Source organism: Phyllopteryx taeniolatus, chromosome 6, assembly GCF_024500385.1.
Source record: "Phyllopteryx taeniolatus isolate TA_2022b chromosome 6, UOR_Ptae_1.2, whole genome shotgun sequence".
Taxonomy (NCBI): domain Eukaryota; kingdom Metazoa; phylum Chordata; class Actinopteri; order Syngnathiformes; family Syngnathidae; genus Phyllopteryx; species Phyllopteryx taeniolatus.
In genome coordinates this window covers 3,425,194-3,447,342 of record NC_084507.1, presented here as the reverse complement: position 1 = coordinate 3,447,342, position 22,149 = coordinate 3,425,194, and positions in this window count along the sequence as shown.

Below are 22,149 nucleotides of genomic sequence, written 5' to 3'. Positions count from 1 at the left end.
CTCGCCCTTTCGTTCAGACAAAATAACAGCAAAGGACATATAAAGACAAATTGTATATATATCAGAGTTTCCTTTTAGAACAAAGTATTGGTCCTTTTATAAGACAAACAGAACACTAAATACCAAGAGTCACATTATTTATTTACAAGTACAGTACTCATTCTCTTTTCTATGGCCTTAGGTAATCTCCTCATACCCCATTGAATCACATAATTATTACTGCCTCATGTTCTTAATTACTATTATCTAGGAGACAAGATAAATGTAAAAAACAAAACAAAAAAAACAGAAATTACATTTCTAGAGATGCAACAGATATAGGGCAACATAATTTGTTACTGTAAGAAGTTCATCATATGTCAAGTTAGAAATGGATTGCAAACCACAAGCACACTTTTCATGCACAAGACGCCCATGCACACCCCTGAAAGACCCAAAAGGGTCAACACCAGTGGAATTATATGTTACAAGCCATAAATGCGCTTGATAGATGTTCATTTCAAATAGCAATTTGCTAAGTGTCAAGTAAAACAGCAGACTGTGAAGTTTAATTAAAATATAGTAATAATGTCCATGTTGCTAGGTATTTACAGGGTCATGTTCCCTTCATATTTTTTGTCAGGGAGATGCTGCTTTGGGGTATGAAGAAAAAGTTGTTTGTGCTGCAATCGATTATTCTGACAATTTATCTCTCTGCTAACCTTGTCAGGTTACTAAATATGATAATTCTATTGTTTTTATACTGTGTCTATGTGGAGAGGCATTGCCATTGTCCACATTATGCTGAGTTACTACACAAAGAATCCTTGCTGTATGTGCGAGGGTCTGAAGATGTTTTTTTTTTTTTAAATTTATATTAAGCTAGTAACAGAAGAAGGAAATAACGTGTTATAAACTGTCACATAGAGTGAATTCTAACATCCAAATAATCACTTGCAGTCCTGATACTTATGTCTCTCATAAGAGCGAAATAAACATTTACATCCAGCCATTTAATATCCTAAATATCCTCATTAGGGTCAGGGGTGAGCTGGAGCGTTAGCGTGAACAAATGTGCCCCCTGCACACCCGCGTCATCAGCTCTGAGCCTGGCCTGATTTTTCATTATTTTGAAGCCTCATTTTATATGAAGTACTTGACAATTGTTGTATTCATTCAAATTTGGTATGGTAGTTAACAACACTCTTCTCTGTGGTGTGTCAAATTTACAAAACGGCCAACGGCCGTAATAGGTATGGACACTTCACGCCGACATTCACCTATGGGTATAATGTGTCCCTACCATTATAACATATGTCGCCACACGTTGTAAGCGACTTCCAGAAACCTATGAAATATAGCCAGACTGGACAAAAGATATTTTACTGAGCTGGTCAAAGAGTCGGCTATTATAGCATTTTATTTGTGATGTATATTGGCAAAAAAGGAGCTTTTCTGCTTCAAACATGCTCCTGGTGGCTTGGATTTTTTTTAAGGCGCAGGGCTTCCACTATTACAACTCCTGCAGTTTTCATAAATTTGGCACAATGGTGAGTTAGATATGTATTCATTTGTTTTTATTTGCTCCTATGGCGGTCATCAAAGTACATGTCCATGTTAAAGTGATTCTTTGGTGCAAGGAAAGTTGTGCACCGCTGCTCTATAGAATGGCAGGCACTAGACTAGACTGAACGCATGTTTGGAGGTGCATCCAGAAAAAAAGGGGTCGTCCCTTTTTTTGACGTGACGTGATGACATGAATAAATAAATGACGAAACGTTTTGTGGGGTACTCAAGGTCAGAGGTCTGAGAATGCAGGAGCATCCGGGTGCACAGATAGATAGATAGATAGATAGATAGATAGATAGATAGATAGATAGATAGATAGATAGATAGATAGATAGATAGATAGATAGATGATAGATAGATAGATAGATAGATAGATAGATAGATAGATAGATAGATAGATAGATAGATAGATAGATAGATAGATGGATAGATAGATAGATAGATAGATAGATAGATAGATAGATAGATAGATAGATAGATAGATAGATAGATAGATAGATAGATAGATAGATAGATAGACAGACCAATATACAGTACATACATATGCACATACACATATAATACATACTGTAAATAGCAATACACCATACATACATCAAGGAATCTGAGCAGTCATGCTGCAAACCTCCTGCTCACAAATAGTCAGGGAGCGAGTGGGAAGTCCAGTAAAACTGGAGAACACCTTGACTCCACTCTGTGTGCCGTTTTTCCCTTGCAGGTTGATGGAACGGTACCAGCAACATGAAAACACAAAATGAAAGGAAACTGCTGTTTGTTGAGAACTTTGATAACTACTTTATCTGGGCAATCTAGCAGGCCCACACACAAGCGTGGATTTATTGTTCCTCTGCGGAAGTTCAAGGGCCTGGCCCGTGGCAATTACAGGGGAGTAAATTTCACTTCTGCGTGAACTTTTTGCACGGGTGATGAAGTTACTTTTGTATCAGCAACCCAAGCACTCTGGATTCACTCTCCAGAAGTCAATGGTCAACTTCATCTTTGCACATCCTTCTTATAGTATCAAATGTAAATTCCAAACAAGATTCTTTGCAGATTTGTTGATTTTTCAGTCTTGTGCAGCCCTTTAGAATGTGCTAAGAATTTTTGCTCCCATAGAAGAGACTGGACCTCATAGTCGATCTGCATAGCATGTCTGTTGGTGCTTTACAAGTTGGTGGTGGTGTCTTGTTGCCCAAAGTGCTAGAGGGACTCTGCATCTTTATGCACAATTGTCAAAAAAAAAAAAAAAAATTGTTCTGTCATTACCAGATAACTAGCAACCTTTTATTACTCAGTGACTGTTTTTCTCGATGTCATTTTCTCAATGTGTCAAAAGTGTCTGTTGTCGTACTAGAGCGGCTCCAACTACCGGAGACAAATTCCTTGTGTGTTTTTTGGACATACTTGGCAAATAAACATGATTCTGATTCTGATTGTTTTTAATCACAACAATAGGCTCTCTCGAGGACTAGATGCCTGCAGCAGCCCAACCATATAATTGAGAAGAATTACATATATTGCCAGGTAGTGAGACCTTTTTCCATGCATGCTTGGGTAGCAAATTGATAAGGAATATAAGCATGAAAGGACCATTTTCATGCAGAAATGTTGGCGCCTACTTATTAGGTGTGGACGGATTATACACTTGCACTATTGATTCATTGTTCATAGACCAAAAGATAGGTTGGCAGACATCCTAAAGGTGGGTTTCATTACTATAATTAAACAAAATGCATTTAATAGCTCAAGTAAAAAGCAGTCAGATCCCCCAGTTCTACTACTAAAGAAACAAGTGATGTTGCATCCACACTTTAACTAGAGATCCCAAATGAGTCGCTTAACGATTGATTGTTTACAAACAATTATAAATGGAAGTAAAAACAAGACTGAGTTTAATCAGGTCTGGGGAATCAATATGCTATTAAACCCTGTCTTTGCTTCCCACTGCCCAACGGTGCCCTCTGGCTGACCTACAGTATGTTACGTTAACTGAAGAATGCAAATAGGTGGCGCAGTACTAAAGCGGTTAGCACTTATGCCTCACATCTCGCGACTCTGTAGGATTTGCACGTTATTCCAAGGTAGCTTCCGTGCGCAGCAAGCTAATGATGAACTGTTTGCTGTGTGGCTTTTGTCAGAAAGACTCACTTCAGGATTACGCACGGATGTTTTAGCTGACTCGGGCAGAACTCTCCCAACAGACTGCTTGCCCTGTCTCTCTTTTGACGTGTCTGTCTGACACAGTAGCAGAAAGGCACGCAAAAAAGGAAATATTCCAGTCATTCCATTTTCCCCAAGTTCATCTGACATTGCACAAATGCATGCTTCTAATACAGACTTGCGAACCACTGGTTCACTGTGCTGGCTGGCGGGCTAGTGGTTGTATTATTACATTTGTATTATAAACTAGCGATTGTCTTATTATTAAGAAAAATAATTGTCTTATATTTGTGTTGCTTTGATAGCACTGTTAAAATACATAAATACAAATACACACAAATACATAGATCATCTATTGTAACTGGTAATTGAAATGAATGTTTTTTCCCTCTTTTTCTGCAATTTTGCACTTTCTTATATGGAAAAAAAAAAGACTGCCTTGAATTCAGCATGCATGCGTTACAAAGTGACATTTATAATAAAGGTAACACTTGTTAAATGCAGAAAAAAAGTTTTGTAAGGGAGTGACTTGCAATTTATTCAAAAAGAACTCTGAAAAAAACAAATTGTCACATCCACAGGAGATTTTGAATTCCACATCAATAGCCTTATTTTTATCTGTGATTACCCAGAGGCGGTAGCCGCATTTATCTGCAGCAGTCTCTTGAGGATATTAATTTTACGCACAATTCATTCCATCAAAATCAGAAATTCTTCATCATAAAAGACCTCTTTTCTCTTTTCCACAGTCCATCAGTGGAATTGCATACTTGAACCTGAATATGCAAGATGAGACATCCTTGCGATGGTCACGGTTCCCAAGGAAACAGCTTCCCACTTCCCAACAATAATGGGCTTTTCCTTTTATTTTTTTTGCTCTTTTCTTATATAAGAGAAAGATAGTTTATTTTCATCATCTCCCATTTTGCTGCGTGTCTTATAGCGATACCTTATAACATTTGTGGGAGTCTGGAAGAGAGCCATGAACAGAATATTTGAGACAGACAGAAAAGGATAGACTTTCAATGCGTCAGATCACATAAAAATTATTACAATCACATGCCTCTGCGTCCTTTTAGTTTTGACTCAGCCAGTTGATTTCCAATTGAAAATGATTCAACTCTCGAAAGGCATTGCACACTTGGATTTGGGCCCCCTTAAATGATGCAAGGACATTTAAAAGGAGGTGAAAGAAGACCGTGGACAGTACAGCTCTTTAAATTATAAGTGTGAATATGACAAGTTATATTTATAGAATAAAACAAATAGCTACGCCACCTACCGTATCAACACTTCAGCCCCTTATCTTAATACCTTCTTTGACAAGTAGGGATGAACAGATGGAAGAGATTGTAAAACTAAAATGAAAAATACTTAATAAGCTTGACATAGCTTCTCGTATTGACATTGTGAAGTAAGAATCTCACAACGGTGTATAAGGACACACTTTCAGTGAACAACTGGTAACATAAACACATGGATGAATAGGATTAACGTCTTTAGAACAGCAATAGTTCAGCATTGCACGTTGCAATGCATTCTGGGAACCACATGGCTTCACTGTCACAACAATACTCATTATTTATTTTCCAATTAGTTTTGAATTTTAATTTGTTTGTTTTTCATATGTAATTTTAAAATTGTTTCTGGTCATCTTGTAACATTAAAATCAATAATTGTTACCTATTTTTTTTGTCGTCCAAAATATGTGCGACACATGGCGCCAATATTTATTCATGCCACGTGCTGTAAGGACTATATAAAAAAAAATAAAACATCGCTCTCATAACCTCACAGATGACAGCTTACAGTCGTGTGAAGATGAAGGGGTATTATTTTGCAAATATATATTTTACTTTGTTAAGTGAACTAATCCTTTTTCATTCGAGTTAACAGCTGACTACGTGCTCCACATGTGATAAAATGGTGACGAAACACAAAGGCAGACAGCATTTTTGGTTCGCTGCAGGTGGATAATTGCAGGTGACTTTAATTTCATGAATATGAGAAGGACTCATATGGATGACGATTTGATTAGAAAGTAAGCTTCAACCAAGTGTCCTTTAAAGAGTTCACAATGCTTTTGTTTTGTGCGGAAATAACATTTTGCGTTCTCTGTAGTAGTTTATTGATTTAATAAATGGAGCACGGTGACTCCACTATAGTTTATTATAAAGTACATACAGGTGAAGGTCCTGTGGTCTTGTGCTTGTGTTGTGCTTCAGTATGTCATAGTTTTCTTTTAAAATGGCTGTTTTTAGATAATTTTAATGGAACATGAAGGATGTGTTTACATAAGAACTAGAAGTCAATACAATATCTTAATCGAGGATGTATACATTGTACTGTATGTCACCTACCAAAACAACACACTTAACTTAAATGATAATGTGATATTCCAAATTACAGTAAAAGTCAGAGGTGCATAATATCGACTACTCATGGAGTTAAACTATGGCCATTACTTAGATAATGAGCTCAGCTTTGTCCCACCCATTCTAATGCTTGTTTACCAACTTACTTATTACTTCCAAATGTTATCAATTACATTTGTTGTACTGGGGACTGGTGACATTGTTGAGCTGTCGACTTACTTAAGACTTGACTTTAATTTCTTGCGAACCAGTTCCACTTAGTTGACAAAAGTTGACAAAAATAATGTGTTGACAGAATAGCATTTTTTAAAAATTATTATTTTTTGTGTGTAACTAAAACAATAGAATCGCGTAGAACCAGCTGACAAGAAAATCTTAATTAACGCTGACTATACTTAACACTTCAACACTTCAAATCATTAGAAAGCAGCAAAAGTTAGTAGGTAAACAAAATGTAAAATATTAAATACAGTAAATTATATTAATTCATATTAACTAAAGTCATTGCTTTTTATTTATTTATGTATGTATTTATTATTATAATCATTCATGTTAATGAATTAATTTATGTATGTATGTATGTGTGTATTTATTTATTTATTTATTTATTTATTTATTATAGTCATAGTCAGAAATGTGCACCTAATTGGAATTGGACATTAAGACCTAAAGTGCGTAAATGCAGCCATCATGCCTCCTTCAACATCAATAATGGATGACCAGCCAAGACAGCTATTGAGCCTGCCTCGTGCGTACATAACCATGTCCAGTTAACAACATTCGTTAAGACAAGGATTCCAGTAAGACTAGTTTTTTTGGTTTAAATATGGTTTGATTTTTCTCTATTTTATACAGTATATGTTTGACTTTAACTATGCGGCACAGTGGTCAAGTGCATTAGCACATCCACCTCACATTTCAAAGGTTGGGGGTTTGAATCCGGGCTCTGGCCTTCCAGCGTGGAGTTCGTATGCTCTCCCCATGCTAGTTTTTTCCAGCTTTTTCTCACATTCCAAAAATATGCTTCTTTAGTTAATTGAAGCCTAAGTTTTTCTTAGGTGTGTATAGGAGTGTGATGGTTGTTTGTCCTAATGTGACCTGCGATTGGCTGGCAACCAGTACCTCGCCTCTTGCCTAAAGTCAGTGAGGATAGCTCAGCTCACTTGTATTGACTGATTGCTTGTTTTTGCTTGTTATTGAACATATAAACATGTGACAGAAGACATAATCATGAAAAGTAAAAGGGGAAAAAAAAGAAAACATTGATAGAGCCATTGTAAAGGAAAGTTTACATGTTCAAAAGGGAGTAGGAAGAAGTAAGAAACATAACTAGTATTACCCCTTGAGTTCCATTCATCCATTTTCAACACCGCTCATTTTGGTTAGGCTCGCGTGGGATGCTGGAGCCTATCCCAGCTGACTTTGGGTGAAAGGCAGACTACAACCTGAACTGGTCGCCAGTCAGTCACAGGGCACATATAGACACGGACAACCATTCGCACTCACATTCACACCGTCACTGAGTGGGAACTGAACCCACTCTGCCCGCACCAAATTCAGGCGGGTGTACCACTACACCATCAGTGACCGACCACTGGAGTTCGATATATTTTTACTTATGTTAGTATAATAATAGTCTATGCATACCATGCCATAGAAAAATAAAACAGATGCACACCCCTCTGAACCCGTGTGCAGATAATCATGGATTTGAGCTCAACATATATACATTTACATACCTGTATGTACATATACACTGACACATGTAAATACAAGCATACGTATGTGCATTACACACAAACATACATACACATGCATACTACACCCTTACACATACTTACAAATATAACCTCGTATTCACATATACACATACCTACGGTAAAAGGGGACATATGATGGAAAATGTACTTATTAATGTGATATAGAAATATGGATGATGAATGGATAGACGTCTCTAAAACCCAGTTAGACTTGTGCAGTCCAAGTGTTTTGTCAGCCATCGGTGTGGATGTCCATACCAAAAGAGGATTCTATTCCACGTAAAATTCCCATTCTAACCAAAACCACTCCGTTAAGGAGCTCAGGTTGGTAAGCCTCGGCTCTTCACCAACAGGGCTCTTTCATCACATCTCTTAGCCACACAAATCTCAGACTTAGACCTATCCAAATATTTGAGATGCCATCTGAGTGTTCCACATAATACGAAAAGTATTATAATAACTATAATAGTATGAGGCGGCACGGTGGCCGACTGGTTAGAGCGTCAGCCTCACAGTTCTGAGGACCCGGGTTCCATCTCCGGCCCCGCCTGTGTGGAGTTTGCATGTTTTCCCCGTGCCTGCGTGGGTTTTCTCTGGGCACTCCGGTTTCCTCCCACATCCCAAAAACATGCATTAATTGGAGACTCTAAATTGCCCGTAGGCATGACTGTGAGTGCGAATGGTTGTTTGTTTCTATGTGCCCTGCAATTGGCTGGCAACCAGTTCAGGGTCTTCCCCACCTCCTGCCTGGTGAGGAGAAGCGGCTCAGAAAATGGATGGATGGATAATATGAAATGGCTGTACATTGAGTGGGATACAGCAGTTATGATCGTCGTCTACAATGTGCTGAAATAAGACTGATTCCCATATTAATACATTCTATAATTATATTTATTTCAATTTGTGTATACAATGCATGTGTGTTGTGAAATATGCATGGACATTATTAAATTCATGTCAATGTCACTTGTGCAAATCCTAGTACAAACTATGGTATTACACATCATGTCTTATAGACACTTTTATTCTGCCTCATATCAAAATGAATGAACCATTATCATAATAATAGAGAGAGAGCGAGAGAGAGAGAGAGAGAGAGAGAGAGAGAGAGAGAGGGGGGAGAGAGAGACGGCTAGGTGACATTGACCGAATCTGATGCTGTTGCTGTTTGGGTTCTGCACTGACCAACTTGGACAAGATCTGAGGTGGACGACTTACCCCATTGCCATGGAGGATTTGATCCGCTCTGACCGACCGGGCCAGGTCTTGACGCAGAACCACCGAAGGTGTCTACACTGCAGCGCCTTTTCTCTTGGAATGGACTATGCTATCCTAATAAACATTGTACAGCATCTTGCCATCGTAATGAACATTGTACAGCACCAGAATATGTGATAAATTTTGCCCACTCGACATCCATTGCAGTCTGGTCATCCTGGAAGGGGAATCCCCCCCATCTGCTGTCCCTTCTCAAGGTTTCTTTCTTCCCCAAATGAGGTTTTGAGCTTTTCCTTGCCCGATTGGGGGGTTTAGATTCAGGGATGTCGTCAATTATTGCCAACTGTGGGCCTGTGAAGCACTTTTGTGAATAAGGCCTATACAAATAAACTTGACTTGAATAATGATAATACTAGACTTTACACCGATTTTATCGGGCTGATCGGTATCGGCCGATAATTAGCATTTTATGCTGATCGGCTTTAATGTCATAATTCGCTGATCTGATCAATGACGTCATTGACATTTACTCTGCATCGCCATCGTGCACAGGGTGTTTGAATCCCAAAGCTAGTTTATTTTGAGCGTTGTCGCGCGTCTTTTGACGTATTATTGGAAATATCTGACTGCCATTAAAGTTATTTAAAAAAATACATTTAAAAAACGTCGGCGGTGTGGAACAGGCAACACGTCTGAGATAGACAAGATGTAAAGACAAATTTGCTCTCTCGATTGCAGACTACTGCTATAAAATCTTGTATTCCGATACCACTGCATCCCGTTTTTTACGATCATTGGGCTTTATCTTGTTGACTCAAATGCGACCGGATACACGCGTTACTGTGGAGACAACAACAAGAGTGGATCGCGCCGACGGTATTATAAGAACAAAATGGGGAAAAACGTGTGTTGGTGGTCACCGGTGCACAGGACAGGAGAGGACGTTCGTTTAAGGCTTGCTTGAGGTATGTTCACATACTTTTAATACGATACGGCTCACAAGCAGGCAACAAAAACGTTATGTAGCCTAGCAAGCTAGTGGTACCACGAACGGTTGTACATAAACATGGCGCCGTTCTGTCGAATCATGCTCTAAAGTTTCAGTTTGGGTGAAGTAATTTAATTAAAAATGAAGTAATTTAATTACAGTAAGTTAGCACCCATTATTTCTGTCATGTTGTAATGTTAGTTTGACCTGACTGATTAGAATACATGACCTGACTCGAGCAGTGATTTCCAACCTTTATGGAGCCAAGGAACATTTTACAATAAAAAAATCTCACGGCACACCAACAAATAAAAATGTCACAAAAACTGGATACATTAATTACTGTATTTACTTCCTGCCATCTAATAGAAGACCATTCATTTGTTCTGTCTGTCACTATGCCTCACTGGCATAAATAGAGGAACAAAGATACATTATTTATTGTAAATATAATTTTTGGAGCAATTAAGTACACAAATATATACAGTAAATGAACAGGTCATTTAAATAGACACATTCCTCCATCTTGTGATCGGATCGGTGATCGGTTATCGTTTTTTTTAAACTTGCTGATCGGTGATCGGCCCCAAAAATCCTGATCGTGTAAAGCCTAGATAATACTAATGCATTATATTGATTGCCCCTTGTGCCTACTTTAATTTCACTTCAGAGTCAATTGGACACATGTCGTAGTGTCTTGAAACACCCAATAAGAAAGACAGTGGGTGGGACAGCAGATAAACAACAGCTCTTTTGTTATCTGCATCGTTCGTAGTCTTGTGTTGCTTACATTTTCTTTGTCAATTCAAGCTTGTTTCCTAGAATTCTTTTGTTTGAATTAATGCATGGCTCAGCTCTATTCGGCTTCCTATATTGCCAACAACCTTTTTTAACTCATTGTTTCCCCCATGGTGCTTCTCTAATTTCACCACCAAACTCGTTTTTCCTCCATGGCTTCTCATGTGAAGATGAGATGATAGTGCTGTTAATTAACTGTGAGATGTGCGAGAGGTTCAACAAGGCCGTCAAGAGTGAGAGAGAGTACTTGACAGCGGGCCAAAGATAATGAACAGATCTGAGGTAAGAACCGTTGGCAGCAAGTCTTCGAAACTCACTGCTGCCACTGTGGAGAGGACACCTTTGACTTTCAACAGCCACGTTTTTTGCTCCCATTTATTTCAAAGATGATTTTCCGTCCATCCATTTTCTGTACCGCTTATCCTCACTAGAGTCGGCGGCCTGCTGGAGCCTAGCCCAGCTATCTTTGGGCGAGAGGCAGGGTACACCCTGAACTGGTCGCCAGCCAATCGCAGGGCATACACAGTATAAACAAACAACCATTCACACTCACGTTCACACCTATGGGCAATTTAGAGTCTTCAATCAATTCAATTTTTGGGATGTGGGAGGAAACCGGCGTACCCGGAGAAACCCCAAGCAGGCACGGGCAGAACATGCAAACTCCACACAGGTGGATTTGAACCCCGGTCTTCACAACTGTGAGGCAGATGTGCTCACCAGTTGGTCACTGTCCCGCCAGGTGATTTTCCATTAAAAAGCAATAAAACTAAAACACACTTCTGTTGTCTCTCTCCTGAGCAAAACAAGCTTCTTTTGTCCTCCGATCAGACATAATTTGTTGATTTGATACCATTTTGAACACATAACATTTCAAGTAGGCACTTATAAGCCAGTTGGTCATTTTGGATTGACCCACCCAGGATTTTATAAGACCATCACATTTTTTGTCTCTGTTGCCACTGCGACTTACTATGTTCTAAAGCTATCTCGACACACTATATGAAGACCAAGACACAGGAAACCTGGTTTATATCATCTGACGCCATAAAAATGGTTGCACAGCATTGGGGGAGGAGGAAGTGATGGATGACTGTTCAATAATGGAACATAATCAACCATCTCCAGTGGTGGTTAGAGACACTGCCTTTCGGAAATTGAAATCCCACGTTTGGAACAAACAAACCTTCAGGAATATTCTAAATGTATGCCTAGATGTCTGTGTCATTAATGTGTCAGTTTACAGGTTCGGCTACAAGACTTTGAGGACTGTCCTCTTGATTTGAAGCCAAACAGTAAGAAATTATGTTGTATTGAACAATTAGTTGATTTGCCAAGACTGAAGTTTACACAATCATTCTATATGCTTGATCTATGAGTAAGCGTACAAAGTTGGGAGTATTTTAGATTAATATATGATTTTTAAACCCATTTTATGGGCCAAATTTGTAGACGAAATCCAAGTTGTTGGGTGCGGTCTTCTCTACTTCCCCCGTCCCTTAGACACGCCTCCTTGGTATTTAACCCTTCGACATCCGTAGCTCTTCTCTCTTGTCTTCTTGGTCTCTTGGCTCTCTGTTCCTCATGGCTAACCTCCTCAGCTACGGGGCGGCTTCGGCCAACCCTTTCCCCCTCCCCTTTTCCTTGTCCTTCGTTGCCACCACGTGCGCGAGTGACGCCGGACCACAACGGCGGTACCGTCCGATCAAAGAAGCTGGCCATGCAGCTTCGATCGTTTTTTTTTCCCAGCCTTGATCTGTTGGCGGAGCTCCAGGAAACAACTACTGGCATCTGTACTTGTTACGCCTGCAGTTGAGAGCAACAGCGGGGCCTGCAACAAGTTCAAACACCAGGAAAAGTTACGAGCACACCCCAACGGGAGAACAACTTTCTTTTTGCATCTCTTTTGTTTTTACTTTTTCTGAATCTTCTTTTTCAACTAAACCTACCTCCTTTCCTCCTGAGATGCTCGGAGACAGACAGATCAGGGCCAACTGATTTACGGTCGTGAGTAGAGCATGGCAATGAATGTACAAAATTAATGCCTAATAATTTTGGGGGGAAATACTAGCTACACATAAGTTCCAACTTTGTACTAGCTCAACACGCTGTAACCTATTCATGCGCATTCATTTCGAGTTCAGCCACACACAATGCCCTATATTTCTTTACGTATGCCTATTTTTCTTTCTATTACCATGATTATTTTCTTTTTGAGTATAATTCCTCTTCATTGTTTCCCTTTAGATTTTCAATAAAATTTTCTATAAAATTCCACTTCCTGTTGTGTTTTGTGAGTATTTGAGTTTAATAGTGAAACCGCTGTAATCAAGAACTCATATTTCATTCATGTAGCAGCCTTCTAAATTACTGAGATTGATCAAGGTTTTTCATCACTTTTCCTAAATTTTACATGTATAAAAAGAGATGTGGTACACCTTTTCGAGACAAAAATAGTTTGATTGTAACGTTAAGTAGAACTAAACCAGAAGTAAATGCAGGTGTTCGCTTCCGGCGATTCTTTTCCAAAATGAATTACGTTTTTTTCCAAAACCAATATACGCTAGACTTTGCTCCTCTGTTGGCACTACAGTCACTCTTTGGCGCTCATGTAGGTCAATTAAACCAGGTTTAAGTAGTAATTTATGATGCAAATCAGTGGTTAACAATGCCCATTTAAAAAATGCTACCATGTTTTCATCCATCCAGCCATCCATTTTCTTCCGCTTATCCAAGGTCGGATTGCGAGGGCAGTAGCTTTAGCAGGGACGCCCAGACTTTCCTCTCCCCAGCCACTTCATCCAGCTCTTCCAGGCGGATCCCGAGGTGTTCCGAGGCCAGCCGGGAGACATAGTCTCTCCAGCGTTTCCTGGGTCCAAGGCCACGGGGTTGGATGAGATTTGCCCGGAGTTCCTAAAGGCTCTGGATTTTGTAAGGCTGTCCTGGTTGACATGCCTCTGCAACATCGCGTGGACATCGGGGACAGTGCCTCTGGATTGGCAGACTGGGGTGGTGGTCCCCCTTTTTAAGAAGGGGTACCGGAGGGTGTATTCCAACTACAGGGGAATCACACTCGTCAGCCTCCCTGGTAAGGTCTATTCAGGGGTGCTGGAGAAGATGGTCCATGGGGAAGTCAAATCTACGATTAAGTGTTGACTAACAGTCAACCACATTTCCAGACGTTTGACAGTTTTATCTAAAAGTTCCAAATCCTTGACTAATTCTTCTGTTCTTTCTCAACCAACTTTCTTCTTATTTTAATTTTTTTTTTAGTAGTACACAGGCTCCCTGTTGGTGGAAAACCACATTCATTCATCCACATCTCTACGTATTCCACAGACTTGTCTTCATATTCTTCTCTCATACGAGACATAATAGGTGACGTGTACACTGTACTCTTTTTTTGGTCTTCCCACTTTCCATTTTCCAATACCCATTAGAAGCGCTTCTCTTTTTTACAATATTCGAACGTCTTCAGAACTGTTGGGGACCTGAACACCTGATTATTGGACTCGAACCTGGGGACCCGAACCCCTGACTATCGGACTCAAACCTGACACTGACCTAAACCACTAACCAAACTCCAACCGGGGAACTGTAACCTAGACTTTAACGGACTCAAACCTAAGGAATTTAATCCAGGACCTTAAACTAGACTTTAAGCCAAACGTAAGGACTCTGACCTTACCAATGGAATGTGGGGACAGCAATTACTAATACCACTTATTACAAAGGCAAGATTGTTTCAAATACAGTACACCATATGAAATGGTCTGATTTTCAAGGAATTAACATTTTCTTTACCGTAATTCTTTGTTTGGAGGACAACAGGTCCGTTTGGATCCTGAGGTGGTAGCCGACATCCAGAGCCCCGGCAGCCCCCCATCCTTAATTCTTTGGGTGGAGGCAGGACTCATGTGTTGGTCCTGGATGATCAATCACTCCCAGGGTCCCCGGGATCGGCGATCAATCCTAGGATCCCAATTCTGACACCAGCTGTTTTGGCAAATCTTTTTCTGACAGAATAAGTAAGGAAGCAATCTTGTCTTTGTGGGTTTTTTATTACAAAAAAGAAAGAACAGTCTTTGCAAAGAGAGGAAAAGGTACAAATTTTATGAGTTGTGACCCCTTACTGAAGTCTAAGCAAAACAATCACCTCTGTTATACAGAAGTGAGAGAGACAGAGAAAAAAAGGAAAGCAAAACAATTATCTTTGTCCAGCTGTATTCAACTTATCCATCCATCCATTCTCTGAGCCGCTTCTCCTCATTAGGGTCGTGCTGGAGCCTATCCCAGCTGTCATCGGGCAGGAGGCGGGGTACACCCCGAACTGGTTGCCAGCCAATCGCAGGGCACATACAAACAAACAACCATTTGCTCTCACAGTCACACCAACGGGCAGTTTAGAGTCTCCAATTCATGCGTGTTTTTGGGATGTGGGAGGAAACCGGAGTGCCCGGAGAAAACCCACGCAGGCACGGGGAGAACTTGCAAACTCCACACAGGTGGGGCCAGGGATTGAACCCCAGTCCTCAGAACTGTGAGGCTGACGCTCTAACCAGTCGGCCACTCAACTTATCTTTATCGAAAAACAGCTATAGTAAGTCTTTGATTATGTATCCTGTATATCATATTGTCTTGTAGATGTATTTTACTGCTTTTTTACATCACGGCCAGGGGACTACAGATGAAAACTGACCTTCTGGCTAATTCTGGCTTTTTTAACCATGTGTACTTCATGTGTTTTATGAAATTGCATTGACGCCGTTCAAATAAACTGATTAACGATTAACGAGCTAGTAGTTACAACATGGCTGGGAACAACCTGGATGCACAAAACGGTCGGAAAACAGCCAGCAGTCACAACATGGAACAATAAAGCATGTGAAGGTTGTATAAGACTAATAGAAGAAAGATTTGGTATATATAAAACCTGAATTTTCCAACTCAATAGGCATCACTGATTTCAAAATGCTGGCAGGCTGTAGTGCAACAAGATGTGCGGTGACAATGCTGCGACATGTCAGTCATCTAGGGGGAACACCTGGGGGGTCCAATTAAATTTTAGCAGTGTCCAGTGCTACCCCAGCTCCCTCTCTGGCTCAGCGAGTGCCTCTCTGGTTTGGTTCATGTTCACACAGCAAAAATTCTAAGTGTACCAACATCCGTCACAACAAGCCAGAAACAAGAAAGTTTACTGTATGAATAAGTGTATGATGATAACGTCATACGTACCTGGTGAAAAGACAATGTGCTGCAAGTCTACACAAAGCGGCAGTGTTGGGCAAGCTACTAGAAAAATGTTATTCTACATTAAATCAAGCTTCACTGCACTGAAGCTATCCACCAGAGAAACATAGCAAGCTATGCTACAATGAAATAGCAAAAGTGGTGTGGGTCTATTTAAAAGAAAAACAAAATCTTAAAATGTTGTACCCCGCAGTGGGTGCTGCAAGTACCAAGTGCAGTGTGTGAACACCTTTGGGTTTCGTTCAGCTGTGTGTGTCAATGACAAAGTGAGTAGTGACACACAAGTATACTATAACTGCACTATATATCCATCGCTTTCGTGCAGAGATTTCTCCAAATTCTCTGAATCTTCCATGTTATGATGGACCAAAGATGATGAATTGCCTAAATTCCCTGCAATTGTAGGTTGAAAAACTGTTGAACGATTTACTCACGCAACTGTTCACAAAGTGGTGAACCTCGCCCCATCCTTGCTTGTGAACAACTGAGCCTTTCGAACTTAATACCCAATACCCAATGTTGACACTCACCTGTTTCTAGTTAACCTGTTCACCTGTGCAATTTTTTTGCAGCATTCCTCAACCTTCTCACTTTTTTATTGGCCTTGACCCAGATTTTTGGAATGTGTTGCACGCATCGAATTCAAAATGAGAGAATATTTGCAAAAAAAACAAACAAAAAAACGTTCATCAGTTTGAAGATTAAATATCTTGTCTTTGTAGTGCATTAAATTGAATATAGGTTAAAAATGATTCGCAAATCATTGTATTTTTTTTTCATTTTACTGTTTTTATTTACATTTTGCACAACAACCCAACTGAATTGTAATTAGGGTTTGTACATCTCTGCCCCCTACTCTGCCATTGTCTGCCGATGTGCACTTTCCATCCTGATGCGCTCCAATATCAGACTTTGCGGGCATCTTTTAATACACCTTTAGAGGGGATTGGTAAGTGACATCAAACGGAAGAGACACATTTAAGGTTTAGAACAGCCTGGGGAAATGTAGCTTCTGTGGACACCTCTGTGTTATGTGATCACAAAAGTAGCCTCATGACTGAAAAGTTATATGATGTTGGAAGCTACGAACAGGCTACTGAGAAATATAATTAAAGTAGTAAGGCAGCTACTTATAACGTCACTTGTGCCCAACACTCCAAAGCTGTCGAATGAGTTTACATGCCACCTGTAGTTTAGTCCCCATGATTTTCAAGACTGGTTGGAGCATATCAGTAGCAATCTTGTTGTGCTACGATGCACATGCTCCATCACAGAATGCAACCCTTAAATTCAAAGTTAACTCTCTCTGTCTCTCCCTGCCCTCATTGTCAAATCTTTATATTGAGGTCTCAGCATAGCTCCCCAGTCTAATTTTAGCCTAGAGTTCCTTGGGGGGGGGGCCTTGGGTAGACAGTCCCATTCCTCTCCGCCATCAGCCTGCAAATGCCCATGGAGCTAAACCTTTACTTTTTTAAACAGACCATTCCATTGATATTGTTTTTAGTAAAATAATAATAATAATTATAATATCGGCATTGTCATTCATTACATACTGTATATCTGGAGCACAAACAAGGAGACTGGCCTGTTAAAAGCACACAAAACAAAACGGATGGCTGTTGGAGTTGCTTATTGTTAGTGAGGTTTCTTTCCCTGGACAAAACACTTGACTTCCAGATCTCTAATGAAAATGTGCAATATGATTGTATAGAATAGTGTGCTACCTCCTTTTTACCGCATTCACATTATTATGTATTCATACAGTGCAACCTCCAAAGTCAAATACTGCAAAACTGGCAGTCTGCCATTTCGGTCATGACAGAAAGCCAATCTGTCTGCCAATCACATTCTCCTAGCCACAGTGATACACCCCCTATTTAAGGCTTTGTTGATGATGCAATGAGTGTCAGAGCGTCCGACAGTCATCCGTGCAACATGCAACAATGCTACCCCGTGAATCCACACCGCTGTCCGCCACAACCACAACCACAACCCTGGAGTCGCCCTCGCCTCTCGGTTGGGTGGGGTGGGGTCCTCTGCACCCGTTGTGCTGGCACAGCAATTCCAGGAACTGACGTTTAACCTTTGACGTTTATTGCACATGCGAGACAATGTCAATTCACTTGCATGTATCCAGAGACACACACCCGTGTGACTTGCTTGGTGTGGGAGCACTCCCTAATTGCTATAAACAACTCATATGACATTGTGAACTTATTGCACTCAGTTTCTAGAGATGTTTAGAATTTACATTGCCACACCCATGACATTCCAGTTGCACAGCCGGGTCCACTACCCTTGTCCTATTCTCTTCCTCTCCTGTCCCTGTCCTGTCCTCGCCTATCCTAAATTGGCCTGTTCTTCCCTCACAGAATGTAGCGCTACTGTCACGTACAAAACTCGAATCCAATGTGACATTGTAGTATTCATAAAATGCACTTGTTTGTTTACTTTTCTTACAACTTACAACTTATTTTTATCTCTTTCCTCTCCTTTTTCTTTTTTATCACTCTCCTCCAAAACCTTGTTCTGTTCGACTAAAATACAAGTAAAAACACTTTAAAAAAAAAAAAAACTGCGAATGATGTTTTATTAAGAGTTCATGGCCCTGAAGTAATTGAGCCACTGCTGCAAAATTGTTCCGACATATAAGAAATACTGATTTTCCATTCTACCTGACCTAGCAACCAGACAGGACAGGCTAAAAAACAATAAAACCTTTTGATAAATGCCCATTGTTCAGTTGTTTGACATTTCAGGAAAGCTGACTGAAGTTGACCTATCAAAGGTAGATCTTTCAAGTATCTCAAATGTTCTTAACTTTCTTTACTGCCGAGTTCTGTACCATAAAAAAAAAATGTATGTAAACCGTACTTGAAACTGAACTAATGACAGGAAACCGAACTAATGAAAAAACTGGGTGGACAATCAGAAGAAAATACAAGAAACTGGACTGAAGAAAAGGCTTGACAAGAGATGGCTACATCTCACGGCCAGCCACAGATTTATTAGAAAGCTGGATTACAGGACTATGTCCAAATAACTTGAATGAACATGAGTGTTTGTTCAATGGAGTGGGAAGTCCTTTCCATTGTCTGTATTGTATCAATCATCACTCAAACAACCCAGTCAACAATCGTACAGTACGTCGCATCAACCTTAGGAAGGCATGTCGGCCAGCAGTTGCTATACGTCTGACAAGCATCGGCCGAAAAACGTGTATTTCCCAGCTTCATTAAACGTCTCATCGGAGTCTGACAAAATAACCTTACTTTTTATGTCCTTTTTCTATTGTCAGCTGTAATGTTATTTTAATAAATAAAAAAACGTAAATCTGTCTTTATTCGTGTCTTACATGTTCTGCTTCAAATGTGCGTTCTGCACTGTTAATTTCAAGCGGTCATAGAAGTGCTTCATGAGCAGAAAGGTGTGGAGGTGACATGCATGCATAGCCATTTCGCTTGGCTGGCCCACCCCCGTATCGTGTGGGAGGGAACTTACCAGTCTTAGCGCAGAGGCTACACAAATATTTCACAGCTGTATTAATTAACACACAACCACGCCATTTACCACCACCATTTTTTCAGCTAAGTTATCATTTCAATTAGGGATGCATGATAACTGTTAACCACTGATACCAATAACTCGCTGCTTCTCGAAGCCAATGCCGATAACCAGAGGTGGGACCAAGTCATTGTTTTGCAAGTCACTTTTAAGTCCCAAGTCTTACAAGTCCTACACTTGGATTTTTCGACTTTCAAATCATTTCATTGCTGTTCAAGTCTAAGTCCAATTCTTGCTACATTTTGTCAAGTCGAGTCTAAAATCATCAAATTCATGACTCGAGTCCAAATCATGTGACTTTATAGTCCACACCTCTGCCAATAACCAATATTGCATTTGTTTAATGGTTAAAATCAGGAGCCTTCAACAATTTCCAGGCCAAGGACCCTCAAACCTTCGCTGTTATCCCACCTTGGCAACCTTACCACTCCCGCACGCTCCTGTGTCGGCTTGAGCTGCTATGCGATTCCGCTGCGTCGTAGGCCACCGGGTCTCGCTGAGAGCTGCTCTCCGAAAGACGCGAGTGCAGTAGTTAGGAGCTCAAAGTCGCTGGATGCTTGTAATTTCAACAAGTCCTTGTGATCATATGCTAATTTACTGTGGTTATTGTGTTTTTTTTGTTGTAGCCGAATAATTTTGGTGATAATAGTCATGAAATTCCCAAGCCAATGCAAACTGAGTTACACGGCTCTTGTTATCGGTCCATTTTTTTGTGTGATGTAATTTTTTTCCAAATGTTGTCCTGCATTATCGTTATCATGCATCCCGAATTTAAATTAAATTGGCAGAAATGACAATGTTGCCACAAGTAATGAAGTTGTGTGTTACTGTCGGCACAAACCGAGTGTGCCAGTCGCCCATATCCATCCCGTCTGCAACACACGAAAGCTTCTGATATGGGCAGCTGGCATTCTTTGTGGGGCGACACCACCCGGCCCCACCCCGTCCTCAACACAGACCGCCATTTGGTCTAGGAACGTCTAATCCTCACCTTTCATTTCCACTGTTTTTTTTGCCTGTTTTTTCACTTTTTGTCTTTCACCTCTGTTCTCCATCCATCCATTTTCTGTACCGCTTATCCTCACTAGGGTCGCAAGCGTGCTGGAGCCTATCCCAGCTATCTTCGGGCGAGAGGCGGGGTATGCCCTGAACTGCAAACTCCACACAGGCGGGGCCGGGGATTGAACCCGGGTCCTCAGAACTGTGAGGCTGACGCTCTTACTTACTTACTTACTTACTTACTTACTCAAACACCCAAATAAAAAAAACTAAAACTAATACTTCAACTAATAAAAACTGAACTAAAACTGAAGTCAAAACGAAATAAAAACTAACTCTATTGAAAAAATCTCCAACTAATAAATCTTGAAGAGATGTGGTCACTTGTGCCATTCACCCACGACCATCACCTCATGTTGCAGCATGATAATGCACGGCCCCATGTTGCAAGGATCTGTACACAATTCCTGGAAGCTGAAAACATCCCAGTTCTTGCATGGACAGCATACTCCCCGGACATGTCACCCATTGAGCACGTTTGGGATGCTCTGGATCGGCGTATACGACAGCGTGTTCCAGTTTCTGCCAATATCCAGCACCTTCGCACAGCCATTGAAGAGTGGACCAACATTCCACAGGGCACAATCAACAACCTGATCAACTCTATGCGAAGGGAATGTGTTGGACTGCGTGAGGCAAATGGTGGTCAATAAAGCAAAACTGCATATTTCAGAGTGGCCTTTTATTGTGGCCAGCCTAAGGCACACCTGTGCAATAATCATGCTCTCTAATCAGCATCTTGATATGTGAAATCTGTGAGGTGGGATGGATTATCTCGTCAAAGGAAAAATGCTCACTAACCTACTAACCCGATTTAGACAGATTTGTGAAGAACAATATTTGAGGGAAATGGCCTTTTGTGTATGTAGAAAAAGTTTTAGATCTTTGAGTCAAGCTCATGAAAAATGGGAGCAAATACAAAAGTGTTGCGTTTATATTTTTGTTTAGTGTATGTAGAGTGGTGGCGCATGGTCTGAGGTAGAACCCATGAAATTCTGGTGAGGATCTGTATAGGGATATAAGGATGTACTGTATGATGATCCTCGCAAATACATCTACACACAAACTGTGTTAATGAATGCATTCAATGGTAAAAATACAGTACAATGATAGGACAAGAGGCAACTAAACAGGACATAAGCTAGAAAAACAAGACAATATGTGACCATATAATAAAGCATTAAGTAGATCATTTTATATATAGTACAGTCATCCCTTGCAGCTTACTTATTGTGGATTCAGTGCACTGCTGACTTTTTTTTGTGTGTGTAGGTCAGTATAGTGCAGTTACCCGCAGAATTCTGATACAGTTGGCTTTATTGGCTATATGATTTTAATGCTGCAGCAATAACTCACACAAGGTCAGCAAATAGATTATTCTTAGCAGAAAAAGACCTTACTGAGACATCTCAACTCATACATTCAGTAA